Source organism: Thermobia domestica, chromosome 8, assembly GCF_964235325.1.
Source record: "Thermobia domestica chromosome 8, izTheDome1.hap1.1, whole genome shotgun sequence".
In the NCBI taxonomy this organism is placed as follows: domain Eukaryota; kingdom Metazoa; phylum Arthropoda; class Insecta; order Zygentoma; family Lepismatidae; genus Thermobia; species Thermobia domestica.
Genome location: NC_137461.1, coordinates 288,218,732 through 288,242,866, shown reverse-complemented (window position 1 = coordinate 288,242,866; position 24,135 = coordinate 288,218,732). Strand labels below are relative to the sequence as shown.

General features: G+C 37.8%; 3 non-coding genes across 3 annotated transcripts; 2 read left to right on the top strand and 1 right to left on the bottom strand.

Moving 5' to 3' along the window:
* Positions 1-8,368: 8,368 nt before the first annotated feature.
* LOC145693748 (U1 spliceosomal RNA) lies at positions 8,369-8,530 on the bottom strand. Its single transcript, XR_014132826.1, has one exon. It is a non-coding gene; the product is annotated as a U1 spliceosomal RNA (small nuclear RNA).
* A 5,937-nt stretch (positions 8,531-14,467) lies between these two features.
* LOC145693747 (U1 spliceosomal RNA) lies at positions 14,468-14,629 on the top strand. Its single transcript, XR_014132825.1, has one exon. It is a non-coding gene; the product is annotated as a U1 spliceosomal RNA (small nuclear RNA).
* A 2,674-nt stretch (positions 14,630-17,303) lies between these two features.
* On the top strand, positions 17,304-17,465 carry LOC145693746 (U1 spliceosomal RNA). Its single transcript, XR_014132824.1, has one exon. It is a non-coding gene; the product is annotated as a U1 spliceosomal RNA (small nuclear RNA).
* Positions 17,466-24,135: the final 6,670 nt, after the last annotated feature.

Genomic DNA, 24,135 nt, shown 5'->3' with positions numbered 1-24,135 from the left:
CATATTCTCCAGACTGGAGACTTCGGTATTATGTTGGTCCTAGCTTTTTTCATAAAGAATCCAGACGGCGTAGGGGAAAGGAAGAAACCGCTATACGTTAAAATGGGTAAGTAGACCTGTTTATATAAGACAGTGCCGTGCCGTGGAAAATCAGCACCCGGGGTGAGAGTATAGGACGGCGCCCCATACATATTTTCCAAGTAATTTTCTTATATTTTTCCTTTTTCTCCCGAATTTTGCGCCCCCTTACTTCAGCGCCCGTGGCTGTCGTCCCGCTCGCTCTCCCCACGATACGGTACTGATATAAGACTAGAAGGAAACTGAAATTAGTAGGCCAGATGGAAGGGGGAATATAACATATTAAATGTAAGAAAGAGTTTTTCTTTTTTAAGTAACATTTGATAATGAGGAGTCCAACGTCAACAGAAGTCCAAGGTGACTCCAAGATATTTAACAGAAGAGCGGCGAGGTAAGGTAACATCAGTAAAGGTAAGAGAGGGGAGGACTGGAGTACGTTTACGAGTAAATCCCAGAAAGGACATTTTGTCCCAATTAATACGTAAGTAATGGTCAGAACATCAGTTGGGAAATGTAGTAAGTGCAGAAATAAGTTGGGGTATAGCGAGATTGGGGGAAGAAGTAGTAGTATAGAAGGTTAAATCATCGCAATAAGATAGAATACGAATGGTGTACGCTTTTGGTGGAGGATAGGAGCCAGAAAGAGGTTGAATAAAAGAGGAGATAAGACAGTCTTGAGGAAGGCCTTTTGAAGTGGTACATCTGGAAGAAAGTTGGGAACCAAGGCAAATATATAGGGTACATTGGACCAGAAGTTATAAATAATGCAGAGATATATGGCAGGGATGCCATGTTGCCAGTGAAGATCAATCAGATAAAGGGAAACAGAGTCAGCATAAGCATAAGAGAGGTCAACAAAGACAGCAAAAACAAACGGAGTACGGGGGAAACCCAGTTAAATGTTGAAGACGAAAAAGACAATCGGAAACACTGGAACTGGCTCTTCAACTATATTACTGTTTAAAGGACAAGAGATGATGATCGGAAACCCATTGGAGGTGGTGTATGAGAATATGTTCAAAGGCTTTTAGAAGACATGAGGGGAGAGCAATCGGGCGATAGTATGCAGCAATACCAGGTTGTTTAATGGGTTTCAGAATGGGAATAATGAGGTAGTTCTTCCAGGGAGGTGGAATTTGTTCAGACAGATACGTTGGGAGAAGGCGTTGTAAGTGATAAGTATCACCATCCTTACCAGGGGAAAACTGGGGTAGACGATATACGATGAGAGAGTTCGGAAAGAGTAAAAGAAAGATGTAAGGTGGTAAATGATTCTGGTGTATAAAGACGAGAAAACCAGAGAGGAGGGAAAAGGCACGTGGTGGGAGCTAACTGAAAATGAAATTGGTGGAGCCAAGGAGAAGAAAGGATTTCGCCAGAAAGAGAACGGCAAGTCCTATTACGAAGGAAGCGATAAAAAGTCCAAATCGAGGAGAGGGAGAGAAACCATAACGAAGGGTGGAACAAAAGTGTCGCCAGGCGTTACGACGAGTTTGTTGAAGAATACGGGTTGTGATAGCATAAGTGTGTTGATAAGCTAGGAAGTTGGTATAAGATCGAGTGGCAGGTTTTAAGAGTTTGGCGCCTCCGGAAAATCCATTGTTGACATTCCCGAGTCCACTATGTAGGATAATGGGAAGGAAAGGTGGAGCAGGGAAGTTGATGGACTGGAGCAGGGTGAGAATAAAAAATAGACTGGGAAATTCGAGAACCGAAAGTAGTGTGAATGCATATAGGATCGCGGAATGGAGGAAGGGTGAGAGGTGATCAAAATAGTGAGAATAAACAGACCACTCAAGGTTGGTAGAATATATACGAACTGGAGGAAAAAAGAGGAAAACAAAAGAGGGTAAGCAGTATTATGTATAATAAGACGAAAGTGATCACTGCCGTACGGGTCAGAAGAAACAATCCAGGTGAGATGGCTAGAGTAAGCAGGTAAACAAAAAGATTTCAGACGATAGGGATTTCGTGACGACGGGGAAGACGAGTTGGAGTGCCAGTATTGAGGAGAGTACCGGAAATATTAGGAAGTATGTGATAAGAGAGAGGAACCAGCAGGATTGGTATAGGGGTTTCCCAAGTAAGAATGGTTACAGTTAACATCGCCACCTAAAATTCAGGAAGGAGAAAGAGAACTGAAGAGATATCTCCAAAAATGAACAGGAAGGTGAATGTGGGGAGGAATATAAAGGTTAACGAGAAGTGAGATTATGAACAGTAATTATTTGGGATTGAATGTTTGGATGTTGTGTGGGAGGGGGTGATGAACGTAAGAGAAAGATTTATGGATGCCGAGAGAGAACCCCCTCGACCATTATGGCGAACGTCATGGAACCAATGATAGGAGGGGATGTGAAAGGATAGGTATCAGAAAGCCAGGATTCTTGTAGGAGGAGAAAAGATGGGTGAAACAAGAATATAAGGTTATGTAACGCGTAAAGTTTGCTACGAGAACTACTCATGTTCCATTGTATATGAGTGGAAAAAAGTGAGCCAGTAGATGTTAATTGAATGTGATTGTAAAACTTTGAGAATTGTGATGTATGATTTATAGTCAGGAAGAGAAAATTTGTGCTGAGATTTTTCCAAAAGAGTCACAATAATAAACAGCGGAAGAGAACGAAGGCGAAGGGTCTGTCGTAGAGGATAGCTGTTACGGTACTTGGGAATGTAGAAAATGCTAAAGTAGAACGGTCCGGCAGTTTAGAAGGGAGGCGGGCGTAAGCGGGAGAAGAAGAAGAATGGGGCTAAGGGAGTGCTTTTTTTTTCGGGCAATGGAAGGAGAGGAATTAAATTCTGGAGGGGAAGACCGAAAAATATCATGAGAATAGCAAGAAGAGGAAAAAGTGGAAATGGAAGGATTAAAAAACGGAAGTAGGGGAAGAGGAGGAATGAAAAAAGAGGTTGATTTCCTAGTAAAGATCGTTGGGCGAGAGTTGTTGATATATAACGGCGTTTGGATTCCATATAGGAAAGGTGTTTAGTGGCCGTAAGAGTGTTAATTTCTGTTTGAACTAAACGTTCCGAGCACTGGGCATAGGTTGTCGCGTCGTCACCGGCACAGTGCTTGCATTTAGGAGATGCAGAACAATATGATAAGGAGCACCCCAGTTGATCGCACGTCATACAAGATTGCTTCCCTTTTAGACTTGCTTAAAGTGGCCGTAATATAGGAAGTTAGTACACTGTTGAAGGCGCTCGATATACGTTTCTACAGGGAGGTGTAAATAGTACAAAGTATACTGCGAAGGGAAAGTGTTAGCGTCAAAAGTGACAATGGTGCCAGTGGAGACATATAGTGAGGAGGGATCCGCAACAAAAGGGTTAGGGTGAGCTGATGAAGACCACTCAAAGGCGGTCAACGGGAGATTCATCAGAGGGGGTTCGTTTGCGAGAAATACTTCGAATATGCAAGATGGGAGAACTATTACAAAGCAGTGAGGAGTTCATGAGCAGTAAAAGGTGGGTCAACAATACGTAATAGGCTATACCCTGGCATAATACAGCATAGTTGGGAATATAGGCATGACAATTATGTGCTGTTATACGGGGTGGGGAAGGAAATCATTAGCAGCTTTATCGGTACGGAAAAAAAAAAAACTTTGAAACACTGGTCCCAAGAGACCGAATGTCTGTAACATCAGTTAGACGAGCCTACCGAGTTTCATGAGGTGCTGTTTGCTTACAGAAGAGGTAACTTGAACTACATAGGGACCAAGGTGGTGGTCTTTGTAAGAATTTTTACCGGTATGCATATATGGTGCATTAGATATACGCAGAATAGTAGAAGAAATTGGGGGCTTGGAAGTGTTCGTGGTTTCAACTTGGACCAGGTGTTCGTCAGAAGTCGAAGTGAAAAGAACGGAAAAGTTCAAATGTAGAAAACACACAAGAGTACTGTACGAAGAGGAAAAAACTAAAATCACTAAACAAGTCAATAGTACTTAACTAATATTACGTAATTACTGCAGATCACATAGGAAAAAGCCCAAACACCACCGAGGTTCGTACTTTATTCCATATTCTCCCAATAGGACATTTTAAAGATCCGCCTTGTTAGTCAGCTGTCGTTTCTTTCCCTTTGCACCCCATAAACCTCTATTTTAATTTTTGGTCAAGTTTTCCCCATAAATGTTCTATAGATTAGATGTGTGGTGATTGTGAATGTGTGTGAACTTAAGATACATTCATTGGCAACCACATATTGATATTACGTACAGCATGCTTTGGATCATTGTTGTGAATAAATATGAAATTTTTATTGATACCGTACTCATTCTTATAACACTTTATAGCAGATTATTCTTCACAATATTGGTGTAACTCGTTTAGTCCAGTTTTTCTTCTATGAAGTACGAATTCTCAACTCCAGCAGCATTTAATGCCCTCCAAACCATCACACACATAGCCCACCATGTTACTGTGAGAGTAAGGTTCGTGAGGTGCATTTCTGTATTTTTCTTTCTCCACGTGATTCTTTTTCCAACAGAACCAAATAAGTTGTACTTACTTTCATCATCAGTGAAAATAACTTCATTCCAAAAGTGACCAGGCTTATTTACGAGCGAATTTTAGCCGCTATTCGCGATTCCTATCATTTACTTTTCTTTCTTTCTTTCTTTCTTGAGACACGTCGTCTAGCTGCTCTTTTCAACATATTCATCCCTGTATCTAATAAAGTCTTTACTCCTCGTCTCAGCAAGCTCATTTGCAATCTGAAGAGCTTTTGTTTTATGATTCCTTTCGATAGTATGCATTATAATGTTCTTTTCTCTATTTGATAGACCAGTGGTGCCCACCCCCCTTATGTCCATGACGCACCCCCCCAATTGTCTACCCGTAGGTGTTCTTCCATGAAAAAATCTTTTTTTCGATTAATTTTTACACTCCCTCAAACATATTTATACAGATTTTTAACCCCCCAAATATTTCAATGACGCACTTTGCGTAATAGCCCCCCCCTTGTGGGCACCCCTGGATAGACCCTTGGAGGACCACTCTGAAGTTCGTACTTAACTGATTGGCTAACGCAGTATCTAGTATTGAACTGTTGAACAAGGTCGTCACGTTATTTTAGGTATTTCAGACGATTTTGTTTGATTTTGAAACCTCATGATAATTTTTCTTTCGTCTTACGTCGCTTTTTTTCCTTCTTTTGCACCCCCACCTCACATTTTAAAATAAGTTTGGGATGATGAATGGAAGTGAAGATAGTTGATATTTCTCCTAGCAATTGTTTATATATCAGTGCAAGAGTGATCACACAAAGTGTTTGACAAGGATGTTTACCATAAACAAAAGTACGGTGTACGAATACTTTTTCGACGCGAGGTAGGCACGAATCCAAGGAAACACTGCATACGTGGCACAACTAGTGAATTAATGATACAATATAGTGTAGATGTAATGCCTAGAGTTCGTTCATATCACCTCTACCTCTGCTTATAAAATAATCATAAAAGGGAGCTCATTCTTTAACTGAAATCTTTCAGTTTAATGTCCCACGCTATGTCCTAAGTCAAAGGGAGAGGATGATTAAGGCACATGAATGATGATGGAAGAATTGGTGGAATTGTAATGTGGGAGGAAACGGGAGTAACTTACCCCGAGAAAACCCACAGACACGATGTTGTCCACCACAAACTTACCTGGTCGGGCATCGAACCAAGGATTCCACGACCAGATATAAGCGCTCTGCCACCGTGCCCAGAGTTAACTCTTTAAAAAAATAACTGTACGAATACCTTTTCGAGCTACTATATTTGTTTAGTAATCTTAAGTATCAAGTAGTATACAAAATTAACTGTTGCATTGTAAATTTGTGCAGTTAGACTATGTCCTTTGTCAATAATCTCATCTATTTATTCAAAAATTCTTTGAATAACATCCTTCTTTAGCTTTCTAACATTATTTAATTCACAGATAAACTACTCAGAACTGGAAATGGGATATGGCAGTTGAACGGAATCATAAATAGCTATGTGATTCTTATTGTTGTTAATGTAATTGTTCAGTAAGTAGAAACAAAAGATACAATACCAAACACATTAACTGAAATTATTGCTGGTGGCAACATCCTTCTTAGTAGTTGGGACAGATGTAGCATGTGTCCAGTGTTTCTTCTAGTCATGTTTTTAGGGGGGCACTTTCTCCTCCCCAGGAGCTCTGAGAGCGCCACCCCGGATGAAACAAAAATAATACGTCTATAATATAATAATAAATAGAAAAGCATCATGTGAAAATAATTTGTGTCCCTCCAAATACTAACAAGAAAGGTCCATAAACCGTGAGAGTTGGATTTTGATTAAAATTAGTGACAAGATTAAATTCGAGTTACTAAACAACGTAGTAATAGTCTCTCGATGCGCAAATGCTTCGTTGAGCTGTTACACCTACGCCATCTTGAAATCCGGTAGGCAAAATCCAAGAATACCACATAAATGGAAAAGCTTTAGGAAGATCTGACTTCACCATTGTAAACCGGGATAGGACATCTATATGTGAGGGTACTTCCAGTGCATGATCGGCATCTTGAAAGACGCCATATTAAATTGCGGTCAAATGTGATAAATCGCGAAGGGGTCATGTGGGTAGGGTATCAAATAGCACTGGAATTTACTCCTGAATCCATTTACTGCAACAATGTGTTGAAATCTTATGTATGGTTAAATATAAACCTCTGAGATTTTTTGACTCTACAATGCTTCTATTAGTGATAAAGTACAAGGAAGACAGTCGGTGAACCGAACTCGAATCTCTTGGCGTGCAAAGCTGTGGAACATGGCCTCGAGCCTGTCCCAGGCCGAGCTCGACCACTAAATATAGTAATGAACTTAATTGCGTAGCTCATGGGCTACTTGCCCACCAAATTTTCTTCATATCCAGCCAATAGTTACCGAAATATAAAATAACCCTAGCAATATGAAGCCTATAGTACTCGCGCCCAGTCGTGTAGCTTGGGCTCTAAACCAATCCCAGCAATATTTTACTTGAGCTCCGGTGCATCGGAAAACTTCGTTACAATCCGTGGAGCCGCTTCCCGAGCGCACACGTGGAGAAACGTCAAACAGCTGAAATTCACCAACAATGTTGACAAACTTTGAAAAGAGAGAAAATGAGTATTAAAAAAAGCATTTAAAAATTACCAATAATAACACTGCACAACAATAACCACTGTAACAATTATTCTAAAACTGTAACAATAACACGGATAGTAACAACGAAAATATAACGCAACAAAAAAACAAGTAAACACGGAACTTGGCGCCAATCCGACAACACTGTACTCTCGGGAGATGTTTTTCTGTAGTGCGAGAGACGACACTGATAAAATTTGATGGGTGGGGGTTGATGACTGGAACACCCCCTCGCGTTCTATTGGGTGGTGAAATCGGTAGATCTAGGTCAAGCTTCACGACTCGGCGCGAATACTATAGTCACCAAATATTGAGTTATATATTCCTTCAATGATGGACTTAAAAAGAATGGTATTGTACTTTGCTGACCAGATACGGATCATTCCGTAACAGTCTTTGCAATTTTGGGGGTTTGGCAACACTCCCAAAAGTGCAAAATACCATTATAACTGCTAAGGCGATTATAGCAAATTTGTATTGCGGTGCCCACAAGTGTCATATATCGAATTTTTAAACAGAAATTTGAAGCATAAAGGAAATATTGTTCTTTCCCGGAAATTTATATGAAATCATTGATTCACATGGCTTTCACGGAGGGGCCACCTCCTGTTCGGCCCCCCTTGCGAAGGTCCATGAGCACATTGTGTAACTACTATACTATTTTTTATAGTATTTTATAATAAATATATTAAATACTGTAATGTGTAAGGAAAACTCACGGCTTTTGACATATATTTCCAAGAACTGAACCATTTTCGAAAATGCAAGGGTAGCGGGTGACCATGACCTAAAATATTTAGCATGTTAATATTTGTGTATACAGTATTATGTTTAATATTCACTTTGCTTACATGAAGTCAGAACGTTTTTCAAATCATTGTAGTTACTGATGAACGAAAACTTGTGAACATATAGGTATACGAAGTTAATGAATATATATATTTAAAAAGTAGCCTAATTAATAATGCAATAATAGAATTGAGTTCCTACTCCAATAGTTGTACTATTAGGAAGAACGTTAACACGGTGGCAAAGTTGTAGTGTAACTGGAAAACACGGATAGCCTTCGTAATGAAAAAATAATTATACTTGTGCAACTTGCACCTTATTGACTTCCAAGGTTTGGAAGGACTTTGGTTTATTCAGTTTTTCCGGGACAGCGCGAACGCAGTCCCGACTATCAAAAATTACGCGCCCGAGATACCCACGTTTGGGGTATTCGCGAGGGTCAGCCCAACCGAAGTGCAATGGAAGAGCCTCGCCCCGGGGGAACCGCCTTACTGATCACGGTAACCCCTACGCCAGGTAAGTATGCTTGACAACGACGCTCATTTTCATTATGAGCCAGACTTCCATCTCATCTTTCATCGCGAACTGAAATTTATTTATAGCTTTAGGCAGTCAAGCACAAAATATGATTCTATCAATCAGAATTGGAGGGCAAAGTAAATCTTACTATGTAACATATAACGCTGTTTAGTGTTTTTGACAGTTTTCTTGGAATATCTTACGAGATATGCTAAGAGAGTTGTGCTGCCATCTAGTGTTATTCCTGTAATACTTACAATAGATAGTTACCAACGACAGCAGAGCAACTAACAACTTCACCACCATCCTGGAGTCTTAATCCAGATTCTTTAAGTTTTACAATTACATATTCTACATGCTCACTAGCCACAAAGGGGCTCACTCCGTAACGGTTTACGTCAAACATAATGCAAAATAAGCATTTTAGTTTGTGATAATATGCATCACAGTTTTTTTTTCAATGATTTGCGTTGCGTTACGCTCCACAATATTTGATCGCTTTTCAAAGAAAGTTTTCTATAATATATTCAGATCAAGCAAGGGACTATTTTGGTGGAACAGTTAATTTTGTTGGGGGAATATTAATCATTTTAATATGCTAAATTATAATATCTCTTCATTCTTTACACGCAATAGATATACTTTAATACGTTTTATAGTTTGCAGCGTAAATATATATTTGTGACAGTATCATACAGGGCCGGCGCTAGCAGTTTTGCCGCCCTGGGCGGTACTTTCAAATGCCGCCTCTTTAATCCGCAAACCTTATTTTGACAAAGGACGTTCAGGTATTAAGAAAAAGTAAGATATTATATTTAAAAACATGTATGAAAAGGAGAAGTAAATAAAAAAATTGAACTATCTCTCTCTAATGCTTACGTAATATTTAAACGACTCCATACATGGCACAATATTCATTTATTATTATTACTATTACTATTATTTCTACTTCTACTACTACTACGGTTCTAATAGGGCTGTGCGATATCGAAATTTCGATATTGACATTCGATATTTTTCTGATACCGATATCGAATCAACATATCGATATCGAATGTCGACAATATCGAATATCGATATCGACAACATTGAATATAGATATCGACATCAAATATGGATATCGAACATGTTGATTGCTCTTGAATACCCATGTTGCTATAAACAATCTGGTCTCAAAATGTTTCAATGGGAGATATGGTAGAATACTTGTTAGTCACAGAAAACAGACGTATGTTCCTTCTAATTCACTAGTTTTTCCTCTGAAAAATAGTTTTTTTCATTTTATTTTCTTTCCCAGCTATCATATTAGCCATCATTCCGAAAATAATGAGAGTGAAACAGCGTAACATAGAATATATGTGTGTTTTAATTGTGTACGTATGTATTTCGTGTATACGCACTTGAGAATGTGCACGTGTGCCGGTGTGCTTTTGAAAGAAAAAGAAACAGAGAGAGAGAGAGAAGTTATTTCTATAACATAACAAGTGCGTTGTACTTTGAAGCTCTCGGACATTCATCCAAATGTCGGGAAAATTCCATCAGAAAATCCCTCCCATCAACTTTGGCCTCCTCTGGAATGGCCCTGGGTAAGCACACAATCCAAATGCATGTCGAAAAATACTATAGGGGATAAGAAATGAGTGTACCATGTTTTGTTTTGATAGACGGAAAAGCTATGAGGGGAAAGGTTGTATACCAATACACTCTGTACATACAAAACCGAACCTATGATCTCACCTATAAAGAGAGCATAATTGAAAAAATATAAAAGCAGTACTATTTATCCTGATATCAAGATTTGTATTCATTCTCTGTAGAATGAAACAAGCGTTTTAAACAGCAACTTTTCTACAGTTGTATTGGGTTAAACGCACGCTATCCACTAACACCCCGCACTTTTGTTCTCTGTTCCGTCTTACGGTGTTTTAAGGATATATTTCCTATCCGTATACCTCATAGTATTTTTCAAGGTATATTTTAATTGTGTACTCCTACCAGTGTGCGACTTACCAAGGAGGATCAGGGGTATTGAGTTGACTTGATTTTGAGTTTAAGGTCCCTTTCAGCAGTGAGGCTATAGGAGACGGGACCTACTGATTAACGTGGAATCCGAACCACATGAGCTCCCGCCGGAAACCCCATGCCGTACGCGTCGGTGCACCACCGATGGACAACTAGAGATATCTCGCCAAAAATTGGTGGCCCCGCAGCGACGATGCACGGTGGCCCCACTTCCATTTTGAAAATTATACCACCAGCGGCAAAACGCCAATGAACAACAAAATTACTCCCCCAAAATATGTTAAATCGCCTATATGCGTAATTTGTTTACGTTAAGGAGAGTCTGAAAAACACTTTTAAAAAGTTTAAGAAAAACGTGTCCCGTGGTGGGCGCGAACCACCAACCTTTGAATTACTAGGCGCGTGCTTTTCCGACTTGGCCACGGAGACGATGAAGAAAAAGTCGCTTGTAGAGGCATAAATCCTTGAGGTATTTTTAATTTGGCTAATCAGAGAGCTTCTGTAACCACGTATATTCGACGAAAACTGTTTGAGATCAGATAAAGTCCGTTCGCCATGTAATTTTATAACAAGACGATGCGCGTCTATTTACTTTATTTCATGGTTATCCCATATTCAGTTTCAAATGATCGGCTACAGTTGTCATCTAAGTTCATACAACTATACGCACTCATCTCAAGATTTTTCACTTTATGATGTAGAGCCAAGGGTTACTCTTGACCCTCGTAGCTCACTTTAGGAACAATTCGTAAGGAAAAATAATATATAACAATAACCGCACGCACATGACTGGCGATAGTTCGTGTTGGTCTCTTCGCGATTCTCCGCGACAAATCGTAGAAGCGCGTACCAAAATGAAGTCCTTGCTGCTATGCGGTGGTAACTTCAATACCCCGATTCTAGATATCTCTTTCGACTCGACGAAACCCTGCCGCCAGTGGCACGCTAGCGGAAGTCCTTCGACGCATCGCTATAGCGACGATCGACATTTACCTGCAAGTGGGCCACTAGGCGTTGGCGACGTTTACGGCATGGGGAATCGAACCCGGGTCTCCCACGTCAAAGGCGCGTACGCTAACCGCTTAGCCCCGAAGGAACTCTAAGATGAGGAGGAGATTCCCATCTGAAGAATTGGATGTCTCCCATAAGTTTTGATCTTTCCCGTGTTAAATTTCTCGGATATGCAGTTCATCCCCCCTTAAAATGTCTTTAAATTCACACACTCCTACTGGTTCTGGTGTCGCTTCAGGTCGCACAACTCCAGGATAGAGCTAGTTTGTAAGACACTTTTGCTACTTATCCCCAAATTCCCTCTCCACATGTCACGGAATAATGCGTGATAACTATTGAAACTCTTCACAGGCGTGCGCAACGTGGGTGTCATGGGTGCCTTGACACCTCCATTAGACAGACTTTTTTATGTAGAATTATTACAAACTGAGAAGAAATTACGTGTACATTATTTCCCGTCTGCATGTGTGCCGTGCGTCGCCGACGCAGCGTCGGGTATAATGACGCTATCTTTTCTTAGGGGAAAGGGGGAAGGACGACATTCCATATGGTGGTACTTTAGATCTGGCACCCACATTCCCAATGTCCTACGCACACTAGTGAAACTCTTGCTTTATTTCACGGAGAATGTGGTACAATTCTTGATATCTGGATAAACAGTACTGTGTTTATGTTTTTATATTATGTTCTCTTTATAGGTCAAGTCATAGATTCGGTTTTGTATGTACAGACCGTATTGGTATACAACCTTTCCCCTCGTACCTATTAAGTCTGTCAAAACAAAACTTAGTATACTCATTTTTATCCCCTATAGTATTTTTCAAGATCCAAATGGATTGTGTGCTTTTACCCGGGGCCACTTCAGAGGGGGAGAAAGTTGATGGGAGGGATTTCTGGGAAAAAATTTCCCGACATTTTCCCAAGTTTCCTTGTTCAAGTACATTATGGGCCCCAATACATAGCACCTCTGAAAAGCTTGTTCCATGCTGAAGAGAATAAACTATAAGCCATGGCTTTTCAATGAACGAGGCATGGCTAGTGTTGATGCAATAGCTATTTCACTGCGAGCCTACGATTTTCTTTACAAAAACAGAGTTAATGGGCCCCAGGGACTTACTCCGTTGTCCGTGGCATTTATTTTATTTTATTTTTTTTTTTTTGCGTATAAACATATCTTTGTTATGTTTATCGAATAGACTAGGTTTGATATGGGTGCCCGGATGACGTGTTCATATCCTTTCCTTGTGAGAATTTACGATAATCCGCATAGTAATTATAATTGCTTACCGTGTTCTTTTCGTTGCTATCAGCAAATTTTGTGGTGCCCCATACGAAATGAGTTCTCTACTCCTGCAAGTAAGCTTGCTTTAATTTACTCATTACTAAGCTCTTTTCTGGTAATATCCAATGGTGTGGAGTAACGGTATGTTTTTAAGGCAAGCCATTTCACTAGCTATTTTATATTTATACATTCTACATTCTGCTAATGCCTGCATTAAAAAAGGTCGCAAATGAAATAAGAAATAAAGTTTATTGGAAAATATATTAAAAGCATGGAAGTTGCTGTAGCTACATATCAATTCTGAGCACCGTGACATTTATTTTGTAGAAAAATGCCTATTACTAATTTTATATCTGAAGAAAAAGAGATTATATCAGCAACTTGCAAATAATAATTAATAGACATATTATAATAGAGCACCCTTGTCCCTATATGGTTGGCGTATACTTCTTTGGCACGGGAGATCCGGTTTCGATCCACGAATAGAGCTCATTTGGTTCAGATCCCACGCCGAACTGTAAAGTCCACCTCATATAGTCTTGGTACTGCAAACAACACACGCCTTCAATCCAAATAATAATAATAATAATAATAATAATAATAATCCATGAGTATTTCAACTTTTTGGAGCAGCCACTTCATTACACAGTCAGGCATTAATATGAATCGAAGAACTTCTTCCCCCCAACATTTTCAAACGATTTCGCACCCTGTTTTGGCTTTTTAAACACATTCCGCCTTATGCAGAGTCCTTTTGATTTCTGATTAGGGACATACTAAACGCCTGACTACTGCAGGAAACATATGTTAGTCAACCTCCTTAGTATGGCACTAATCACACTTCAGAACGACTCTACATAAGACCCACTATAGATGTCACAAATGTACACTTACGTTATAACATATCTGCTGTATGTACAGTTTGAAGATATTATAATTTAGCATATTAAAATAATTACTATTTCTAACAAATTAACTGTTCCACCAAAATCGTCCCTAGCTTGATCTGAATATATTAAAGAAAACTTTCTGGGAAAAGAGATCAAATATTGTAGAGCGTAACGCAACGCAAATCATGAAAAAACCAACTGTGATACATATTACCATGAACTAAAATGTTTATTTTTATTATGTCGACGAAAACCGTTACGGAGTGAGCCCTCTGTGGCTCTAGTGAGTATGTAGAATATGTAATTATAACAATTAAAGAATCTGGATTAAGACTCCAAGATGGTGGTGAAGTTGTTAGGTGCTCTGCTTCTGTCGTTGGTAACTATCTATTGTAAGTATTACAGGAATAACACTAGATGGCAGCACAACTCTCTTAGCATGTCTCCTAAGATATTCCAAGAAAACTGTCAAAAACATTAAACAGCATTATATGTTACATAGTAAGATTTACTTTGCCCTCCAATTCTGATTGATAGAATCATATTTTGTGCTTGACTGCCTAAAGCTATAAATAAATTTCAGTTCGCGATGAAAGATGTGATGGAAGTCTGGCTCATAATGAAAATGAGCGTCGTTGTCAAGCCTAAGAGAGGGCATAACCCTCTAACAGGGTTCTAGCCGAAACGGCTAGTCACTTACAAAAAAAAAAAAAAAAAAAAAAAAAACGTTGTCAAGCATACTTACCTGGCGTAGGGGTTACCGTGATCAGTAAGGCGGTTCCCCCGGGGCGAGGCTCTTCCATTGCACTTCGGTTGGGCTGACCCTCGCGAATACCCCAAACGTGGGTATCTCGGGCGCGTAATTTTTGATAGTCGGGACTGCGTTCGCGCTGTCCCGGAAAAAGTAAGTAAACCAAAGTTCTTCCAGAACTTGGAAGTCATTAAGTAGCAAGTTGCACAGGTATAATTATTTTTTCATTAGAAAGGCAATCCGTGATTTCCAGTAACACTACAGCTTTGCCACCGTGTTAATGTTCTTCGTAATAGTGCAACTATTGGAGTACCTACATGTGCGCAGGTTTTCGTTAATCAGTAACTACAAGCGGGCCCCAGGAACTTACTCCGTTGTCCATGCCATTTATTTATTTATTTATTTTATTTTATTTATTTTTCTTTTTGCATAAATATACCTTTATGTTAATCGAATAGAATAGGTTTGATATGGATGCCCGGATGACACGTTCATATCCTTTCCTTGTGAGAATTTACGATAATCCGCATAGTAGTTATAATTGCTTACCGTGTTCTTTTCGTTGCTATCAGCAAATTTTGTGGTGCCCCATACGAAATGAGTTCTCTACTCCTGCAAGTAAGCTTGCTTTAATTTACTCATTACAAAGCTCTTTTCTGGTAATATCCAATGGTGCGAAGTAACGGTATATTTTTAAGGCAAGCCATTTCACTAGCTATTTTATATTTATACATTCTGCTAATGCCTGCATTTAAAAAAATCGCAAATGAAATAAGAAATAAAGTTTATCGGAAAACATTTTAAAATTATGTAACTTGCTGTAGCTTTATCAATACCGAGTACCGTGACATTTATTTTGTAGAAAAATGCCTATTACTAATTTTATATCTGAAGAAAAAGAGATTATATCAGCAACTTGCAAATAATAATTAATAGACATATTATAATATAGCACCCTTGTCCCTATATGGTTGGCGTACACTCTTTTGGCACGGGAGATCCGGTTTCCATCCACGAATAGAGCTCATGTAATTCAGATCCCACGCTGATCTGTAAGGTCCACCTCATATTGTCCTGGTATTGAAAACTAACACATGGCTTCAACCCAAATAATAATAATAATAATAATAATAATAATAATAATAATAATAATAATAATAATAATAATAATAATAATAATAAAAATAAAAATAATAATAGATCTTTACGCTTTATAACTCATTCTTTTTGTACTAAGATTCTTGTTTCCCTGTCTATTTAAGCAAATATTAGCACTAGCATTTAATTCTTCATTAGCAATCGCAATACAGCACAAACATTAACTATAGTGAGGTTATCAAATTGACTCGGTTAAGGAATGCAGTCATATTAATGATGAGAAATATTTTGATGGGCATAGCTCCCCGGCTCTGCACTGGTTTGGCCCTATCTTCGAAAAGGACAGAATTTCTACCCAACACAATCTTTGCACAAAGTTTGGTTTGATTTGGTGAAGAAGTGCAGCCGACAATATAAGTTAAATATACCTTATTTAGGTGGATTAAGTAGACGTAGAAACATCCCTACCCCACCGCTGATTTAAACTATCTTCAAAAGGAACCGAATTTTTAACCCATACTAACCCTGTGTAAATTTGTTTTCATTGTTAAGAAATGAAGTCAACAGCGAAAATTAAATATCAACATGCAATGTTGGGAGGCGGCATTGTCTCCAAGTCCTACATTTATTTGACTCATGGAATGCGGCGTTTTTCTGCCTCATTCGAGCAGTTTGGTTTCATTCGGTTAAGAAATGCAAATGCATCTGCTACTGCGAGTCAAAAAGGGTTATATCCCGCCCCAATTTTTTCGAGACAGTGTAAAACACCCATATCGAATATCAATAATATCGATATCGACGATATTGATATCAATATATCGACATATTGCACAGCCCTAGGTTGTTATAATAATAATAATAATAATAATAATAATAATAATAATAATAATAATAATAATAATAATCCATGAGTATTTCAACTTTTTGGAGCAGAAACTCCATTTGTATGAAGCACAGTCAGGCATTAATGTGGATCGCTGAACTTCCCCCCCCAATTTTCAAATGATTTCGCGCCCTGTTTTAGCTTTTTAAACACATTATAAATGTCACAAATGTATACTTACATTATAACATATCTGCTGTATGTACAGTTTGAAGATATTATAATTTAGCATATTAAAATAATTACTATTCTCCCAACAAAATAAACTGTACCACCAAAATCGTCCCTTGCTTGATCTGAAAATATTGTAGAAAACTTTCTGGGAAAAGCGATTCCGTACCAGCTTCAAATATTGTGGATGGAGCGTAACGCAACGCAAATCATGGAAAAATTAACTGTGATACATATTATAACGAACTAAAATGTTTATTTGTATTATGTCGACGAAAACCGTTACGGAGTGAGCCCTCTGTGGCTCTAGTGAGTATGTAGAATATGTAATTATAAAAATTAAAGAATCTGGATTAAGACTCCAAGATGGTGGTGAAGTTGTTAGGTGCTCTGCTTCTGTCGTTGGTAACTATCTATTGTAAGTATTACAGGAATAACACTAGATGGCAGCACAACTCTCTTAGCATGTCTCCTAAGATATTCCAAGAAAACTGTCAAAAACATTAAACAGCATTATATGTTACATAGTAAGATTTACTTTGCCCTCCAATTCTGATTGATAGAATCATATTTTGTGCTTGACTGCCTAAAGCTATAAATAAATTTCAGTTCGCGATGAAAGATGTGATGGAAGTCTGGCTCATAGTGAAAATGAGCGTCGTTGTCAAGCATACTTACCTGGCGTAGGGGTTACCGTGATCAGTAAGGCGGTTCCCCCGGGGCGAGGCTCTTCCATTGCACTTCGGTTGGGCTGACCCTCGCGAATACCCCAAACGTGGGTATCTCGGGCGCGTAATTTTTGATAGTCGGGACTGCGTTCGCGCTGTCCCGGAAAAAGTAAGTAAACCAAAGTTCTTCCAAAACTTGGAAGTCATTAAGTAGCAAGTTGCACAGGTATAATTATTTTTTCATTAGAAAGGCAATCCGTGATTTCCAGTAACACTACAGCTTTTCCACCGTGTTAACGTTCTTCGTAATAGTACAACTATTGGAATAGGAACTCAATTCTATTATTGTCTTATTAATTAGGCTACTTTTATATTATATATATATATATATATATATATATATATATATATATATATATATATATATATATATATGTATATATATATATATATATATATATATATATATATATATATATATATATATATATATATATATATATATATATACAGTGGCGTATTTAGGGGGGCTTCCGGGCTAGGGTTACCAGATCGTGAAAGTGAAGAAAAGAGTACACTTAGCAATATTGGAAAAAAGAACAATATAAATGAATCAAGTGTAACTGAAATTTCACTGTAATAATAAGATAAATATTATAGAAGTTTCCCATAATTTATTAATAAAAATGATTGTAATAATGAGTTTGATAACTAAAATACAGTAAAGCCACGATTATCCGCGGAATTGGGTGGCAAAGGATTACCCGAAAAGAGAGACTAAAAATAAGGTGCAAACACGAAAAAAAAATATATTTCAGCATAAAAATATTTTCTATTGTACAAAAAAGCATAATAAAACTTTTAATATACTGTACACTACAACAGAAAGCTTTGCTGTACATCTAAATCACTAAAATAAAGAATAAACAAAGGACAATACTATTCTTTTAAAAAAAAAAGTTTTCAGTTACGCCTTTTTAAAACAAATCAGTCACTCATCTTTGTTTCTTGCTTTCGGAACACCTTTTCGCAGCACTCGTGGATAATCGCGGCTTTACTGTGACATTTTTTAAACATTGTAACTTTGAATCAGTGGCGTAGGGAAGGGGGGGGCCGCAGGGGCCGGGCCCCCCCCAAAGAGGTCCGACAATGTACTTTGGTACTTTGATGTTTGTAATTTTTTATATATTTTTATGTTTATAAATTTTTTTGTTTGTAATTTTTCTATATGTACCTATAACAGCACTTGGGCCCCCCCCAAACACACATCCTGGCTACGCTACTGCTTTGAATTGACTGTGATAATTACTATATCAAGATTAAAAGGAAGAAAATGAAATTCTAATTAAAATAACTACGATTGTCTACAATATTTTAACCACATGCTTAAAACAAATTAGTTGTACTTCGATCAATTTCTGACAGGTCTCTGTCCCTCAAAGAAAGGTCATAGAGTTGGACGCAACTAAAGTCTTTGAACTTGGACTGAGTCAACAATAGGTTTTTAACTAAATCCACTGACAGTGTATTTCTTTCTTGTGTCCAATGTGATTTCATTAAACTGAAAATCCTTTCCACGTTGGCATTGTGAGCAGGGATTGCATAGAAAAATTGACATATCTTCAAAAGTTCAGAATAAACCGATCCTTTATTAACACTGAAATAGTTCACCCACTTGTTATGAGACAATGCTTTATTGAACTCTTTATCATTTTCCTTTTCCGCCAGAAAAATTTTCAAATTCGAAAGTTGATCAAACAAAAGGGACTCCTCGATACTAATGTCCTTATCCATAATAAATTCTACAATTTTCTCGATATCTGTCCACTGTGGAATTTTATGGATCTCCATCCATTGAAAAATGTGAAACTGATCAAAATTTTCAGTCCGTTTCTTCAGATACTCCAAACAGCTGTCATATACATACAATAATATCTTTCTTAAAACTAAACACTGATGCTCACTTTCCTGGTTCTTTTTAATCACTTCCTTAACTTTTAGTGACAAGAATTCTGCTTCTTTTCTTTCTGTTATTGTCCTTTCCACGGAAGTGAGAATGGATATGATTTCCACAAGTGAGTTATTCTCATTTTCCATTGCCTGAATTTTATTATGAAACACAAACATCAATGAATGAAGAAACCAGAGGTAACATTCATTTAAAGGGTTTTCAAAAAAACTGTTTTAGGACAACAGGAGGATGTTCTACGGAGAGGAAATATGATTTCAGGGCTGGGAACATCTCAAGTATTCTGTTGATAGCAGGGAACAAGGAAAGCCATCTAGTTTTGGAGTGATAAAGAAGTTGTTTGTATTCAATGTCGACAAAAGATGAAAATTCCTTTAATCCTTCAGTTCGGACGGTGTAAATTAAAAAATAGTTAAATATTTTCAACACAAGGCTTTCAATGTCAATTGCCCAATAATCCACACTATGCTGTACATAGTTATTTAATAAAATGTGCAGGACAACCTATTCCTAAAATAGTTTTATCAAGAGAAGCTTGAAGGTGATAAAAAACATTATTAGTCCCCTTCCTATCTAGACCACCAAAATTGCTATTGCAATTGTTCCCACTTAAAGCTATGCATTTATCAGACATTTTTGTGTTTTTTAATGCATTAACCACAACTTTCGAAACTGTGTCAGACTTTTTATCTGGAATTGATGTAACATCTAGCAGTTTATTCGCATCAAAGTACTGAATCAAAATAGGACACATCTTGATTGCTCAGTGATTGGAAGTGTCACTTGAAACACCAATATATATTTTATATTCTGACTGAATGTTGGACTATTATGTTCAAGGAATGAGGAGCCAAAACATTATTTACTATAGCTTCTCTTTTCGTTCTTGCTAAGGAAATGTGGGTGGCAACTGAGGAGTCACTGAAAATCTGCTTAAATAATTTCGTTGAACAATCACATGATTTGTAGCTTTGGTGATGAGTCTCAGTGTGAAACGCCAATGCAGCCTCTGCTGCCAATACTTTATTTTCTTCTGTAGTGTCTTGTTTTAAGAAGAATTTGTCCACTGTTTTAGATGAATGAGCACTACGTATACATTTTTTTTTTTGTGTTTTTCGGAAGATAAATGTTGATTCAAGTCTGCGCGACCTTTATTCGCTATCGATACGACGGAATTACACATTTCACAAAAAACTTCATACTCAAAAAGAAAAAAAAAAAAAAAAGGAAACTCCTGTAAATCGTCATTAAATTTGCACTTTCGTCATGACACTTTATCTACCACTTTGATTCAAAGCAATTGACACGAAAAAATCCAAATAATAATGATCTTGCTGTTTAGTTTATCACAACACCAAGTCGTCAACACAAAGTCAGGAACTAATTGGCGAATTAAAAACGATTGTTCAACTGCTGCCCAGCGTTGCCATCCAAACAGCAGATCATTACATTACTACGCTAACAAAATTATGATCTTTCATATATAATTATGCCAAAATTAGACTCGCTTTCTTCCTTATTATATTTTACTTAACAATAACTTCGTTTACCCGGATCTATTGAATTCAGAAAAATTCGAAGTTTTATTTCCTGTACACGACGTGTAGGAAGTATCAGTATGCGTGTTTCATAAGGATTTCATTTCTGTGCAAAACTGGTGACAATCTTGAAACCGAGAAAATATAAGTGAAAATCAATTTTATTTTTTTGAGGACGCGATGTGGCTCAAAATCAAGACTTCTACCAAAAGGAATTTGTTTGCACTCTAGCTCGTTGCTTATACAGCTTTAACTAAATAAATATGTATTTACATGATTTCAGATTTCCTCTTCAGCGATTATGTACGATTCTGACATTGAAATAAGGTTATGAAATCCGAAATCAGACTCAACAACCGAGGAAGCTTATGAAATCGAACTATATATGCTCATTCACAGAGATCTGCGTCCTTAAGGAAGGCCAAGAACCCGGCAGTTGTTTTTGTGCTTTTTTCTTACCCACCGCTACAAAAACTGCATTTCTTACTCTCCGTGTGGGGGAGAGAGAGAGAGAGAGAGAGAGAGAGAGAGAGAAAATAACATTTTGGTCTCAGCTAAGGTTAAGTATTATGTAGGACTACGCTATGCCAGATCCCACGACAGTTCAAGTTATGCTAGGTTTCGCATAACTATGCTAGGATTGGCAACGCTGCTAATGTGACTGCAGGTGCATTATCTTTCTTATCAAGCACTCTCTTTCTTATCAAGCACTTTTTTAAGAATGGATCACTGCTTGATGTAACAGTGATATGAATGATTTTTCGTTCATATATACTATGCTAGGATTATTAATTCTGTCACTACGAATCGTTTCTTGAGTTTAAAATTATATCTAATAATGAACTGCAATATAACAAAATCCCTGAACACATAATTTGTACATATAGTACGGCTGTTTGTTTGTTAGCATGTTGAAATTCACATCAATTACACTAGTTAACAAATTTAAACTTTTTGTTTGTTACATGAGAAAAATCACCTGATCTTAAAGGAACTTTTTGCGCTGAATTCGAATATGCACTCGGTTTCTCTCCATCACGTATAGTTTTCCCTTAACAGAGGGATTTTCGGGAAATTCCCTCAAAAATTTCCATTTTTCAGATATTTTATTCCCCTAGCTCCTGTCTCCTTACATATAGTAACATAGAAATTATACCTAAGTATACCTTGATTTATATTTAATAAACCCTAAAAGTTTCGTAAAAATCGCTTTGTTCTTTCTAGAGAAATAAATATATTTGTATGTATACTGTGTGCACTGTTTATTGCACCTGATAGTAATGCTTTCAGATCTCCTGAGTTGGGGTAAAAACGATTTGCTTTATTACTACAAACACAGACATAAAAATGAATATTTACAATAGTCAACAACACACTTGTATTGCTCTCTGTAAATTAGAAACGTGTATAAAAATAGAATGTACTTCCAACGTATATTTTTTTTAAACGTACATCTTAATACATATATATACAATTCTCCAAGTTTTTTCGTTTTGTTCATGAAATGGTTATCAATATTTGTTATCAAATGTAACAGAATGCAAAAGAAAGAAAGAATGGAATACAGACTCATTGTTGACAACAATGAACTAATGCAGTCTGAATTTTCCACTACGGTATCGTTTCGCTCCTCCCCCCGCGCATTTCTTTCTTTCTTGTGTTCTTGACACCTGGTGAGGGAGTTTTGTACATTTTTATATTGACGTGTGGTTTAACACTACTTCACTTTCAAAGTTGTCTTTGCTGCTAAGAGTGCTTTCATGTTTGATCTTAACGGCATTATACCCAACTAAGACCAGAAGTTTAGTTTGTGATCAGTACAATGGCGTCAAGAGGACGGCGTTCGTGTGTTAACTCACCAAATAGTTTTTGTTATGTGTGTGGCCAGTTTGTAGTTAAAGGACAGTGTAGATCCATTACGCCATCGGTGAAACTAGCATATTACATATATTTCGGATGTCGTGTGGGAGATCAGGACAAAACTTGGGCACCCAACATAATTTGTGCGTCGTGCTACGTCACTTTACTTGCATGGGCCAAAGGGAAACGGAGGTTCATAAAATTTGCTGTACCAATGGTCTGGAGAGAACCCACCAACCATCTGGATGATTGTTATTTTTGTCTCACAGTAGTTCAGGGACATTCTAAAAAAAGCAAATACACAATAAGTTATCCCAACGTTAAATCCGCAATTAGACCTATTCCGCACGGGGATGAACTTCCACTTCCCGAGCCCCCTACCTACTGGGAAGAGATATAGCCAAAAGACTCTGATGATGATCATGACCTTGATGAACCGTCGACATCAACATGTACATTCAAGGATCCAACGTTCATCCCTGACTGTGTTCGCGAGCCACATTTCATCCGGCAATGTGAACTTAATGACCTAGTCCGTGATTTGCACCTGACAAAACAAGAGGCGGAACTTCTGGGATCAAGGCTCCAGCAGTGGAACTTATTGGATGCAGAAACGAACATATCAGTGTACAGGAAAAGGCATGTTCAATTTTCAAGCTATTTCTCAATGCAAGATAATGTGTGCGTATGTACGGATATAAATGGGTTGATGGCGGAGCTAGGAATTCCTTACGTTCCAGAAGAATGGAGGTTATTTATCGACGCGTCAAAGGTCAGCCTTAAAGCTGTCCTTTTACATAATGGAAATAAAAAACCTTCTATACCACTTGCGCACTCAGTGAAGATTAAGGAATCCTATGACACCATGTCAACTTTGCTAAATCTTATAAATTACAAGGACCATTGTTGGCAAACATGTTGTGATCTCAAGGTAGTTGGTATTTTATTAGGACTGCAGTGCGGTTACACGAAGTACCAATGTTTTTTATGTTTATGGGATAGCCGAGCTGATGACAAACATTATGAAGTGAAGGAATGGGAACCTAGAGTGAATTACGTACCTGGACAATGCAACGTCAAATACGCTCCTTTGGTAGATCCTAATAAGATATTACTACCGCCACTTCATATCAAGTTAGGACTTATGAAAAACTTTGTCAAAGCCATGGACACATCTGGTGAAGGTTTCAAGTATTTGCGAGATAAGTTCCCTAACCTGAGTGATGCTAAGATTTCAGCGGGAGTGTTTATTGGTCCCCAAATTAGAAAATTAATGCTTGATGATAGCTTTGACAACAAGTTAAACAGTGCTGAGATAGCTGCCTGGACAGCATTTAAGTGTGTTGTGCGCAACTTTCTGGGCAATAACAAAGCTGAGAGTTACACAGAAATCGTACAGGACATGATACAGAAATACAAAGAGTTGGGTTGTAGGATGTCTTTAAAAGTCCACTTTTTGCACTCCCA